This window comes from Pipistrellus kuhlii, unplaced genomic scaffold, assembly GCF_014108245.1.
Source record: "Pipistrellus kuhlii isolate mPipKuh1 unplaced genomic scaffold, mPipKuh1.p scaffold_m20_p_5, whole genome shotgun sequence".
NCBI lineage: Eukaryota > Metazoa > Chordata > Mammalia > Chiroptera > Vespertilionidae > Pipistrellus > Pipistrellus kuhlii.
The window spans coordinates 51,047,983-51,062,601 of NW_023425551.1; the positions used below are offsets into that span (position 1 = coordinate 51,047,983).

The 14,619-nt window shown below is 39.1% G+C and overlaps 1 long non-coding RNA gene across 1 annotated transcript; it reads left to right on the forward strand.

Moving 5' to 3' along the window:
- The first annotated feature begins 5,036 nt into the window (after window positions 1-5,036).
- On the forward strand, window positions 5,037-14,040 carry LOC123651409. The gene is made up of 3 exons (XR_006740100.1): window positions 5,037-5,048; window positions 5,232-5,237; window positions 13,913-14,040. It is a non-coding gene; the product is annotated as an uncharacterized LOC123651409 (long non-coding RNA).
- The last annotated feature ends 579 nt before the right edge of the window (window positions 14,041-14,619 follow it).

Here is a 14,619-nt window from a genome sequence, read left to right on the forward strand (position 1 = left end):
GGTTCATAGGTCAACACTCAACCACTGAGTCATACTGGCTGAGCGCACGCTATTCCCATTTAAATTAGCTTCTGCCTGCACCATTTTACAGAAATTACTCTTTAAAAAGTTAGCAATTGCCAAATGGGCATTTCAGGGCACATGCTGTTGGGCTTCCCTGTTGATTTTGCTGATTTCTGTTTTCTTCAAACTCTAAGTTTCAAAACTTGAATTCTGTGATATTGTAGTGTGCTTTCTTTCTCTTTGGACCCTCAATCTTTTTGGAACTATCTTCCAATTGTGCATTCTTTTTTTTAAAAAATTATTATCTGTGTACATATTTTAATATTGCCCCCCCTTCCATACATACTCTCCCTCCCCAGAGTTTTGTGTCCATTGGTTGTACTTATATGCATGTATACTAGTCCTTCGATTGATCTCTTATCTCCCCCAGATCTCCCTACCCTCCCCGCTGTAATTTGGCAGTCTGCTTTTTGCTTTACTGTCTTTATACTGACGCCCAGTGGATAGAGCGTCAGCCGGTAGACTGAAAGGTCCCAGTTCGATTCCAGTCAAGGGCATGTACCTTGGTTGCAGGCACATCCCCAGTAGGGGGTGTGCAGGAGGCAGCTGATCAATGTTTCTCTCTCATTGATGTTTCTAACTATCTTTCTTTTCCTCTCTGTAAAAAATCAATAAAATATTTTTAAAAAGTAAGTATTACATATGTTCCCCTTGTCCCCCCATTGCCTGCCTCTATCCCCCACCCCAGGCCTTTACCACTCTATTATCTGTGTCCATGGGTTATGCATATATGCATACAAGGTCTTTTATTGATTACCTCCCATCCACCCACTTTCCCCCACTTTCTTTCCAAGATTCCGCACTCTGTTCCATGCTCCCATGTTTTTGGATCCACTGCATTCATCAGTTTATTTTGTTACTTAGATTCCACATATGAGTGAGATCATGTGATACTTGTCTTTCTCTGACTGACTTATTTCACTTAGCATGATACTTTCCTTAAATACTGGGAGTGTAGACTTATTTTTCACCCTTTGCTGTTGGCCACAGGAAGCTGCGATTAAATAAATGCCTTCAATCCAGAAACATGGAGCTCTCCATTTATGTTTACTGTGCTATAAGATCCCTGGGCTGAGTCCAGGGTATGAGTGACAATTAAAGTGCTTCCAGATTATCAGAGCTCTTTATGATTAATCTGAGGCATCAGTGATTTTTATATTAAACCAATATTCATTCTTGAAGATTCAGTTTATGAATTAAGGTGTCTGGGAAAACAGCCATGGGTTTACAGACTAGGTTTTGTTCACCAATCCTCATATCACATGGTACTTTGTGAACAACTGTATTATTGCACTTAAAAAAGTGAATTGTATATATTCCTTTAAATCTTTACTTCTTCTACCAGCATGGATTATCCAAGGACAAGAAACATGTCATATTCATTTTTATTACATGAATATTAGAATAGTTTGTTGAGTGAGTAAACACATTGTTATTGGTTGCAATGAAATTTAGGTTTTAAATAGTCTAATTCTCAATAGCTACATAGTAATCAATAAAATATATCTCTATATTTTTTTCTGATAAATTTCTTACTATCACATTGAGGAAAGAGTTTTTATATTTCAGCTATTCCCACAGGTACTGGGATCAGGGAAATAAATTAGCTGGCAGTGCTCCATGGAGCTAGTAACCTAGAAGAATTTATGTAGGAGAATTTATTAAAGATTGCATGGGCTAAGATGTAGTGTATAAGTGACAGTGAGCTGACCTGCAAGCATGGGTCAAGTTTCCCTCAGTAAATGAAACTGGACATCAAATTGGAACAAAAATAAAGTCAGCTAAGAGGAGAGCAGACTTACCCCCAAGAGAGAAAAACACATGACTGAAACCTAACTGAAGATGTTATATGTGAAAGAAGCTGATAACAGGCAACTAAGGAGCAGGGCTGAAATGGAAATGTAAAAATAGTAAGTCATATCCCACCCGTACCCTTGTGGTGCTCTTCTAACCTTTTCACAGCAACAGGGCTGGGTGGGAACGAACCACTGAGGACCAAGTGGCAGGAATGTCCATCTGTGGAGATGACTGTTTCAGGCTTAGTCTGATGCCATTGCCAAAGGCATCATATGGGGGTATATTTCACACTGAGGAAATTGCATCAGTAGAGAAGGCATGGCAACAGTAGTCCAGCCTGACAGGACAATAGTTGGAGGATCGTGTGGATGGTGAAGTCATAGATGAAGTGTGTGGAGAGAAATACTCATTGTTCTCTGGTGTCTGATTGTTATTATTTAGGTTACTGAAGTTACTATGGAAGAGAATAATGAATAATTAGGGGAACCTATGTGAGGTTTTTGCAAGGTAGAACAAGTGAGAAGGGATTAAGGCCTAAACTAAGCAATGGGCAAGAGAGAGCATTGAGTATGATCTGCTGCAAAATGAACACCAGACAAAAAACATAAAACACTTCTAGCTTCGGCAAATAGCAATCCATCTTTAACACCACTCAGCTGTCTGAACTCTACTTTGGATCAATAGGACACCTGTGAGTGATGTTGTCTCTAAAGCTCAGATCACTGTTTTTAAAATGATTATTTGTAAAAAGTATTTGAAATACCACATACAGGGACTTCTGGGGAGCACTCCATACTGCTGAGGTCTAGCCAGTTCCAAAGCAGAGATGCCTGTTCCACTCCAGCCTCGTGGGAGTTCCACAGTCTTATCATCCCAGGCAGTGCCAAGGAGTCAACTCATGAGAAAGACCTGGGAAACCTCCCTGCCACAGAGACCTGTGTATCTTCCAGGCTCAGGGACATAAAGTGTTTGGCTGAGGTGTCCTTCCCTGCTCCGCATCAGGAGTGCAGTGCGGGGAGCCACTATTCCCAGAAGATGGCTGGCTGGGCTGGGGCAGCCCCATGTCCTAGTTCTGGAAGTCCTAGAGCTCTGAAAGCAGGTGCCGCTGGAGGCAACTGAGCTGGTGCCTGGGGCACTGATTAGGATCCAGGCTCCCTAGTGTCATGTCAGGTCTGAGCCAGATAGAGTTAGTACTGGCCAAAGGGATAGTCTGGGGGACATCCCAGGCTACTAAGGTCCATCAAGTCCTAAATTATTTTGTAGTGTGGTATATGTTCATAACCTGAAGTTTACCACTTTAAGTGTAATATATAGTTGAATTAAATATATTCATAATATCATCACCAGTATTCATCTCCAGAACTTTTTCATCCTTCCAAACTAAAACTGTATACCTGTTAAACCATTACTCCCTCTTCCCTCCTCCACTCAGCCCCTGGAAACCTCTATTCTACATTCTGTCTCTATAAATTTGCCTATTCTAAATGACTCAGTAAGTGGAACCATACAGTATTTGTTCTTTGTTTATTTTATTAAGCATAATGATTTCTAGGTTCGTCCATGTTGTAGCACATTTTAGAACTTCATTCCTTTTTATGAATAAATAATACTCTCTTGCAAGCATATACCACATTTTGTTTTTCCATTCATTCATTGATGGACATTTGGGTGGTTTCTGCCTTTTAGCTGTGTGAATAATGCTGCTAGAAAGTTTGGCACACACTATCTATTTGAATCCATTTACAATTAGTTTGAATATGCTCTACATAGAAGTGTTAAAGCCTTCCTTCATTGTGATAATATGTAGAAATGAAATGCTACATGTGTGCAACATGACACTGAGAGCTCTGCATTCTAACTACTGTTCCTATTGCTCAGAAAAGGGTCAAGTCACGTAATTATTAATTTTATTAATTCTGGGAAGTGACAATGCCCTGAATTTCAAAGAAATGGCACTTTTGTTTCTCAGAGTTCAGAACAACAACTGCTTGTTGTTTCTTCCTCACTCGGTAGGATGTGTGTGTCATGAGGTCTTCACACAAGTGCCAGGCACTCCCAGCAGCACACAAACATAGACACATGTAAAAGGTCCTGGGCTGCGGGCCTGACAGCTCAGTGTGGGAGCCTGGACAGAATGAAATCACACCATTGAAATCATTTTCTTGAAGACTCCTCTTTCTTAACAGCATCTAAAGTCAATACTGAATTTGGCTCCCATGAAAACAGTGCTGAGGCTGAGAGGTAGTGAAACCGAATTTCAGACCTCAGTAGGTTCTTAATCAAGGCATACATTTGTGTACAATGGTGATGGGTCTTGTGATCATACCATTTTCAAGGAGCCCTTCTAAGTGAAGTGTTGGGCACAGAGTAGAGTCTAAGCATCTACTTTTCAAATGGAATCATCTTATTAATATATAGGTGGCCAGCACCCAGCTCTGCAGCAGGTCTATAGACAGATGGAATTAGCCAAAACTCGATCTAACAATCAGGAACTAGGCTGCTCACTCCAGCATTCCCTCTGGGCATGTAGATCTGCCCAAAGGCAGTTTGGAGTAAGGTTAAAGACAGGTCCAGGTTTAAAATAAAATAATATTTACAAATTTATATCAAGCTATGCCAAAACCGGTTTGGTCAGTGGATAGAGCGTCGGCCTGCGAACTGAAAGGTCCCAGGTTCGATTCTGGTCAAGGACATGTACATTGGTTGCGGGCACATCCCCAGATGTTTCTCTCTCATCAATGTTTCTAACTCTCTATCCCTCTCAATTCTCTCTGTGTAAAATCAATAAAAAATATATTTTAAAAAAAATCACAAATTTATATCAAACTATGCTACAGAAAGACATTTATCAAAAGTAATTGCTTCATCATTGAATCCCCCAAGGATAAAAACAAAAAGAATATTTTAACCTTGGGTTTTTATAAGTTGTTAGCAGAAAGATAATTTTAATAACTCTTATCTGTTTTATTTATGCCTACTCTCTCCTCAGTGGGAGAATAGGGAAACAGCCATTTACATCACTTTTGAAGATACAGTGAAACTCAACAATCCTTGGCATAGTGACATGAATTTACACAAAGGTAGAAACAGGTCAGCTAAACAAGTCAGACAAATAAGATTTGGACGAGGGAGGGCATGACAAGTGCACAGCAGAAAAAGCAAGAGTCCGAGTCCATCTGGGGAGAGCAGTGTAGGGAATGCTTTGAAAGAGAGGCTTAGGGGGAATGAAAATAGCTGGCTTTAAAATGGTCCAGAGCAAACTCTGAGATGCACATTATTTTAATTTTTTTATAGTAATGATTTTTAAATAAGCCTTCAGGAGTTAAACGTGTTAGAAAGATTCTGAGAAAAGCAGCTTTTTGTCATCCAAGCCCCTTGTTGCAGTGTTTCTATGTGTACTGTTTGCAGAGCATGTTGCTAGGCAGGGAGACAGAAACACAAATTCAGTGTCTGGTTTTGCAAATTTGTCCCTAAGTTTCTGGGGCTTCATTTGGGTGAAATTTCATATTGAGTTTTTTGTGTCCTAAAATAGGAGTCACTGGTCCTTGGGAATTAAAAGTGCTCCATTTGCTCTGTGGTCCCTGAGGAAATGGGAATCATTTCTCATCATAAGTGGTTGCTGGTTCGGCGACTCCCTCTCCTGTCATTCTTTATTGTATATCTACCAATTTGGTGTGAGGAGGAAAGGTAGTTCCTAGATGTCATTGATCTTGTTCATTGATCTGGTTTGGCATGGCTTTAAAAGCCAAGGGTGCTGTGGTGTGTGTGTGTGTGTGTGTGTGTGTGTGTGTGTTGTGTTTTGTTTTGCGGCGGGGGGTGGAGTACAAAATTAATATTCAAGGAAGTGAGAAAAGGGAGCAGAGTTTATTTCACACTTTAAAAGGGAGAGGTGTTTTCCTTTATTCTGATTTTCTTTTTTAATTATAGTAATAGTACTTTGGTACATTTAAATTTGTCCTGTTGATCTGACAAGGCACTACTTATTGGGATTTTAAAAACTACACTATTGACTTATTGTCAAGCAAAAACAGAATCTCCTCATACAAAAGTTCTGAGTTGTGCTTTGTTCATTTTGGAAATGTAGCATCAATTTGGAGTTTCCTCTGAACTTGCCTGAATTCGTTACAAGGAAAATAAGGAAAGCAGCATATAGACAGAGAAATCAGGAGCCTTTTCATGTGGGCATTTAACTGATTTGCATCTTTACCAGACTGTTAGTAATTGGTGAAATGTAGTTCTCTGTGAACAAAATAATATATTTTCTTAATTTTGTGTGTTGAATGGGCAAAATTCATATTATATTCTGAAGATTATTGAGAACATTATAATATTACTAGAAGCCTGATGCACAAAATTCATACAAGGGGCTCTGCCCTTGGAGCTGCCAGTGGCTTGCCCCAGCCCTCACAGCCCTGGCTTCATCCGGAAGATCATCTGGAAGGACTTCGGAAGGTCATTTGGTTGTCTGGTATAATTAGCATATTACGCTTTTATTATTATAGAAAGGTAATTTAAGCTTGTATTCAGGGAGATCTTAGAAAAATAAACTCTGAGCTAAAGTAAGAAAGTATTAGCTGGACTGAGGTCAGACCATCACTTGGTACTGGTAGAAAAGCCGGTAATCCAGAGCTGATTTTAGATTCTATGAAAGAATCCATTTTGATGACAACTCTTGGAATGTTAATGAAATAAAGCCAGAAAGTGAAAGAAAATGGGACTGGTCAACCATGTTTTCACTTCTCTCAAAGATGGAAAGCACGTTTGAAAATTTCATAACCAGCTGCAAATACTGGCCTAAATGTAATGTGAGCAGAACAGGTGACATGTCTCTATGTTCTGTGCTCAAAATTCTATTGACTTGGATTAGATACATTCTTCAGAAATAATGATTAGTCCAGTGTGTGTCAATGCTTAGATATGTTTAGTCAATTACAAATATGCTCTGAGGGCATTGGAACTGTCAATGTAAAACATCCGCAAACCAGTGTATCTCCAGCCCTAGAACAATGCCCAAAACTTACTTGCTATTCAGTAAATATCTGTTGAATGAATTAATTAAAATCAACAAAGAGAGGCAAGAATATCAAACTTATATACATCTTTAGTGTATATAAGTTTAATATTCAATGAGAGGTTTCCTCGAGGTATAGGGGTTGTTCTGAGCATCTATAAAGTCATATGAGGATATTCAACTCCTAGAAAGATTGACAGGGTTGACAATTGGAGATAGCTAGTAAAGCAATTTTACCCTTGAGTTAGGAACTCTCCTTAAATTCTACACATGTCACAGATAGCGCAGAAAACAGGCTCAGCAGAGGTTTCTAAATTTCTTTGCTCCAAGAGCCTTTATAGTGTTTTGGTGATTTAAAAAAAAAAAAAAAGATACTTATGGACCAAAATAAAAAGCAAACAGTTCCATTTACTAATTAGTTAGTTCTAAACAACTTAATATTTATGTCCTAACAACTTAATAGCTATTTGAATAAATAATACTCATACATTAAAGGAAAAAATAAGATTTTTATTTCATTCTAAAATAGCCACAATTATTTATTAATGGAATATGCATTGCACAACTTCTCAAATGTTGCCATTACCATCACTCTCACTTTCCTTTTCACACTAACCTGATTTTTATCCCAGCAACCATTGAAAACAGAGTTTCACAAAGAGAGGATGTTTTGAAGGAAACAGGGATCCAGTGTTAAACTAGCCCATGCGGTATCTGACAGATGTCAGGGATTGCTACATTTTCCTCAAGAATTTAAAATGGCCCATGTATCCCTGTGAGTTCACTGCAGTGTATCAGAGGGCAACATTTAGAAACCACGAGGTTAAAGAGATGGAAAATATGCACAATCATCATCATCATCATCATCATCATCATCATTATCATCATCATCATGTCAACTACTGACTCTCCAAAAAGAATCTATACATAAAAAAGCCTAAGCGACTGTTAGATTGGTTGACCAGTCACTATGATGCTCACTAACCACTAGGAAGCAGATACTCAATGCAGGAGCTGCCCCCTGGTGGTCAGTATGCTCCCACAGCCAACCTCCCCAAGTCCCTCCTCCTAGCCAGCAAACCTCCCGTAGTCCCTTCCCCATCCAGCAGGCTCCGGCCAGCCTGGCCCCATCAGGACTGGGCAAGATGGCCCTGATTGCCAGCCAGGCCTAGGGACCTCGCCTGTGCACGAATTTTGTGCACCTGGCCTCTAGTCTATTATAATGATAGCTTAACATGCTAATTAAACCAAGCATCCTTCCAGACATCCTTCTAAACAAAGCCAGGACTGTGAGTCAAGCCCGGGTCCAGGTGCTGGAGGGAAGCCGGTACAGGCAGTCAGGGGAAGGAAGGCCTACTCTTTTTTATTTTATTTTATTAATTTCTTTATTGATTAAGGTATCATAGATTTGTCCTCAACTCCCATCCCAACCCCCCGCCTTCCCCCACTCACGCCCCCACCTTCTTATTGTCATTGACCACTGGTTAGGCTCATATGTGTGCACATAAGTCCTTTGGTTGATCTCTCCCTTTTAGGAAGTCCTACTCTTGCACAAATTGCGTGCTTCAGGCCTCTAGTACCAACATAAAACAAAACCAAATTTATTCTTAACCTAGTAAGGGGGAGTCAATAATCTTGTTGGAGTCTTAGTAACATTTCTGAGCGGGAGTGATGAAGGACAGGGTATTTTTGAGGTTTTTGGAGTTCTGTATTAAGACAGATTTTTTTTTTTTTTTAAATTCAGCAACCCTATTGGGATTGGACAAAGTATGTGACATAATAGTTTAGAATCGGTGACCATAATGGCATAAAACTTTCTGGGGAGTGTGGGAGCATAAGCAATCATTTGATAAGCCCAGCTGAGTAGGTGTATTGTCCTGAGAAGGGAGGTAATCAGGGTTTATGAAAAATTTGATTATATAGATTTGGTGGAAATTCCTGAAATAAAAAATAGTTATTTTCACTTCATGTTCTTGAATGAGTGTTTCTTGAAAGAGTAAAACCATGTTAATGCAGACATGGATGGCATGATTTTGATTCTCAGTATCCTATATAATAAAAGCTTAATATGCAAAATGGCTAATGACCAGTCACTATGATGTGCACAGACCACCAGGGGGCAGACGCTCAATGCAGGAGCTGCCCCAGCCTTCAGGCCCCAGGCCAGCCAAGATGGGTGCCAACCAGGGCCCCCAATCGCCCTGCTGGTTGCCCCACAGATCAGCCCTGATCTCTGGCCAGGCCTAAGGACTCTACCCATGCATGAATTTCATGTATCGGGCCTCTATAACAAACAATAGCTAACATTTATTAAGACTTGTGTTGTTGTTGTTGTTTTTTTGCTGGCCATAGTTCTCAGCACTTTACATGTATTCCATTTTAAAATATTCTCAACAGTTTTATGAGGTAGAAATTTTTATCCCCATTTTTACAGCAAAAGTATATGAAAGAAAGAGTGGTTAATTAAATGTGCCTATGGTCATGGAACAAGGACAAGACAGAGCATGTGTTCTTTTTATTTAACCAGTGAAAATACATGCAAGTACAATGAGAGTAATGCATGGTATTGAATTTTTATATTCACAGTGTTCTTTAAATATTCAGATTACTCCTGTTGTGGCCTTATAACAGTCTGTCGGCCTCTGGACCTCCTTGTACACTTATAGAGGGGCTTCTCTTGTTTGACCATGCTTTAGATAGAGCTTGTTGTAGCTTTCCCATTTACTAATCTTGGTTGTTAGTTACCAACTGCCCTGGAGCTGACAAAGGCCTCACACTGCAGCTGACTCTGGGAGAACACCTGAATGGCAGCAACACCTTTGGACATGGAGAATGGGGCTTCATCAACAGCACAGTAGTGCACAGTCTCCTACTTCATGGTATAATTTGTTGCTCAGTTATTGAGCCATACTACAGGTTGTAATTTTATTCTAAAAAAAAAATACACTGTTAAAGTGATTTGCATCCTTGCTAGCTTAAAAAATATTTTATTATAGGTGTCAATATTATCTTAAAGAACAGCAGATTTTGATACAAGAGTCAGGCTCTTCCATTTCCAAGCTGTTACCTGAAGCAAGTTACCTAACATCAATGAATTTCAAGCTCTTCTTTAGCAAGTTATGGTGAATATGTACTTTACAGGGTGGCTGGGAAGTTCCAATAAGGTAATATTAAGGTGTATTAGAGAAGTTTTTAGAATATATAAATATATTAATTATTATTGTTGTTAATTAGGTAGTTCTGTGAAAGTATGTTACATACAGTTAATTATCAGATAAACTTTAACTCTTATTTCATCCTATTTCATTATAATGTGTTTATTCCTTAAAGCACAGGAGTTTATGAATCATTCTCTAATTCTGGTCATATTGTATTCTAGCACCTGGCAGCTCATTTACAATAGACTAAAGATTTCTAAGCATAAGTGCACACTGGATTGATAATTTTTTCTCCAAGCTATATTTTGAGCTGATATTTTAATTTTCATGCAGGCTCTTAACTGCAGGATTTATAATGTCTGTGTCAGGTTAAATACACCCCCAGTGACACACACCCCATCACAGAATTGCCCACACACAGAAATCCATCTTTAGAAGCTTCCTCGCTCCAAAGGCAAAGCTCAAGGGGACTTTCACCAGGACCAGATGTTCTCTGAGAGTTTTACTCTTTGATTTCCTTTTAATCCTTGGAGATGCACGGCTCTTATTTACATAAAAATAAGTGCTGAAATTGAAGGGGGAGATGAAGAATACAAGAAAAACAATATTTTGGTTCTTTCAAATTATTAAACTCCACTGAATTTATTAACCATTTTTAAAAGGTCAAGTTTTCATTACCATTTATCAAATTAAAACATAATTTATTAGTTTATCCCATGGATTTTGACCACAAATCTGAAGACCTAAAATATATAATTTACCAATTAAGGATTCACTTCAGAGTTTCTCTCTTATTCTGTATAAAAGCATACTCAATTTGCTATGTGATCCTGGTCTTCCATTTAACATCCTATCTAATAAAAGAGCAATATGCAGATTGACCATCACTCCAACACACAAGATGGCTGCCCCCATGTGGTCAAAGATCCTGCCCCTATGTGGACACAAGATGGCCACCACAAGATGGCCATCAGGGGAGGGCAGTTGGGAGGCACCAGGTCTGCAAGGGAGGGCAGTTGAGAGGGACCAGGTCTGCAAGGGAGGGCAGTTGGAGATGATCAACTCTGTAGGGGAGGGCAGTTAGGGGTGACCAGGCCAGCAGAGGAGGGAAGTTGGGGTGCGGGGGGCAGGGGGGCGCAAACAGGCTGGTAGGGGAGCAGTTAGAAATCAATCAGGCTGGCATGGGAGTGGTTAGGGGGTGATCCGGCTGGCAGGCAGAAGTGGTTAGGGCAATAAGGAAGACAGGCAGGCGAGCAGTTGGGAGCCAGCAGTTCTGGATTGCGAGAGGGATGTCTGACTGCCCATTTACCATCCCTTGAGGGGTTCCAGATTGGAGAGGGTCCAGGCTGAGCTGAGGGACACCCCTCACCCCGTGCACGAATTTTGTGCACAGGGCCTCTAGTTAATTATAATGTTTCCTAGAGGCCTGGTGCATGAATTTGTGCACCACTGGGGTCCCTTGGCCTGCCCTGCTGGATCAGGCTGAAACCAGCTCTCTGACATCTCCGGAGGGGTCTTGAATTGCATGATTGGGGATGGGGAGGAATGTGAGAGGTTGGCCAATGGGGGAGGGACCACAGGAGGATTCCAAGGAATGTCTGGCCCATCTCGCTCAGTCCTGGTTAGCAGTAAGCTAACCTACAGGTCAGAGCATCTGCCCCCTGGTAGTCAGTGCGCGTCATAACAATTGGTCATCTGGTCCACTGTCTGCCCTCTGCTGGTCAGTGCACATCATAGTGAGCAGTTGAGAGGTCTTAGCATATCATTAGCATATCACACTTTGATTGGTTGAACTGCTGACCAGATGACCAGACACTTAGCATATTAGGCTTTTATTATATAGGATATGCCAGTTGTCAGTGGGTCTTAGAATCAATAAAATAATAATCATGCCTTTGTCTATAGTGATTTATTTTGTTTTTATAAAAAAAGGAACACAATTAGAAGGATACAGTATTTTTCCACATAACTGAGGATAGAAGGGTGGTGGGGACATTGTGACAGGGACTAGAACTTAAATTTACCAGGACCTAGGTAGGTTTTCTTAGCATGTGCCCCTCTTTTCTGGAAATACATGGGACTATTTCTAGGCTTCTCTTGTTGTTCTTATCCTCCTACAGTACAATTTCTTGCATTCTACTTACACCTCTCTATTGTGGCTTCCTCTGACCTAGGATTTCACATGTGTCAAAGAAGCGACCACCACTAACTGACCTTTCTCCTCTTTAATCCAGTCCCAGATTCCAGGGAGAGAGGCTCTCACTGGCCCAGCCCAGTGTCTTGAAATACAAACATGGCTCCAGAGGCAGGTGATGGCAGTTCTCAGAAAAGGGTGCTATGGCATGATGATCACCCCCAAATCACAATAACATAAAGATTTTTATCATAGAAATACTTCACTGTTGTTACAGAAACATTACCATGCAAAAACTCAGGTATACAAAACCTGAATTCAGTTTATATTGCTAGTTTTATGTAGTGACGAAGTTTGTAAACATTGCTTTATTCAATCCTTGATAGTCTTTGGAATAGTCATTTAAAGGAGTCAATCTTTGAGTCAATCATTTTAAAAACAACCAATGAATAAACATACCTTTATAAGTACAATTATATGTTTCCTATGGTAAATTTATATAACAGTAAACAAAAAATTTGATTTACTTAACATTAGAATAGGTACTTTATAGAAATTTATAGTTTCTTAATCCATGGGGTTCTATCTATTTGGTCATGGGATTTTGGTGGTTGCTCCTTCATTTAGCCTGTATCTGCTTGTTTATAGTCTTTATATAGAATGATTGCCTTAATTCAAAAATAGGCATGGGAAGGAACTTAAAGTGTTAGGACTAAAGGAGGGTAATGTGACTGGAGTCTGGTGAACAGGGGAGAGTGACACACATGCATAAATGCCAAGAAACAAGACAGATATTAAGAAAGCTCTTCACAAATGCTGTGACTTTTGTTTCCTCTGTGTGAATTTGCTATTCATGGCAGAACTTACTGAAAACCAGTGCAGTCTGCAAAACTCATGCTCAAGATGTTTCATGACTCATCAAATTAGTAACCTATTTTAGAATGGAGGAACATTTATATAAGATACAATTAGACCCCTGGTCTCCCTCCCTCACTGGAAACCAGGAGACTTCCTGCAAGTAGGAGACCAGCCATTAATAATTCAGGGGAGAATTGAACCTGGGAAGTGCTGGACTTCAGTACCTAAAACATAGCAACATAGCAGTGTGACAAATAAAAACAAACAAATGAAAAGAAATAGAGAAAACACAGTGAAGAATAGATGACACAAACAAAAGCAAGTTTGTAGTTGAAATGAGACATTGTGCACTCACTACAAACAAAACACAAAAGCAGAAATAAGATGCTTATGTAAAGAAGCAGAAGTAGAAAAAGTTCCAGGAAATTATGTAAAATCATTTAGAAAATTCAATAGATGTAAAAAAAAAAAAAATCCTTGGGAAAACAGAATAAAAAGATAAAGAAAAGAACTATAGAGAAAATAGGTAAAATAATTAAATGATCAATCTACTTTCAGCATTCAGATCATAGCTATTGCATAAAGAGAGAACAGAGAAAGCAGAGGTTTGGAAATTGCTCAAGAAATAGGACATAAAAATAAAATTTCCAGAACTGAAGTACAAGGGCCTCCAGGTTAAAAAGAACCCAGCAAGAACTCAGCAAGAAAGGACTTGCATTAAAGCACTCTTTTGTGAACTTTGAGAACATTTGTAAAAACCAGAGCATCCTAAAGCTTTCCAAAAAGAGAATTAAAAAAGAATAAAGAAACACACTTATCTACACAGACTCTAGAATTAGAATGTCATTAGAATTGTCAAAAACTATACAAAGATTAAAATAGTATGGAAAGAACCCCAATTTGCTTGGAATGTTCCATAATCTATATGTGCTCTTGCCAGTTCATTGGGTTCCATCATTTCCTTACCCCTTCCCAGTCTAGCTGGATTGCAGAGTTAAGTTTATGATTATGAAATAAAAGACTATAAACAGTAAAAAAAAAAAAAATAGTATGGAAAGAACCTAAAATTTAAAAAGAATATAGTTTACAACTTTGAATTATATGCCCAGTCAAACTCATTATTCAAGTATTTGTATAGAATAAATATATTCAAAAATGAAAAAAAAAATCATTCTTGTATTCCCCACCCCCCAGTTTTGTTGAGGTATGATTGACAAAAATTATATGTATTTTATTTATGCAATATAATTTTTTAAATTGGACAATGTGAAAATTTAATACACATGTGCCTTATTTAAGCATCAGCAAAAATGAGAGAAGGTAAAAGATAGATGATAATATGGAACTCCAGTAGAGAAGGCCAGATTCTTAAAGGAAATCCTCTTTCCTTCTTTCCTGCCTACTTGCCTTTTCTTCTTCTTTTCTTTTAATTTTTAGTCTGCAAATGGTACAAATTTTAATTTCTATAACTTAGACTCTATAGCTGTTTACAACTTTTAATGTGATAGTAATTCCCTTTGTCTCAAATAACCTTTGGCACCCCACCTTTAATGAGTGCTGTGGCTATTGACAGAGCAGTGAAGAGATAATCTCAAGCA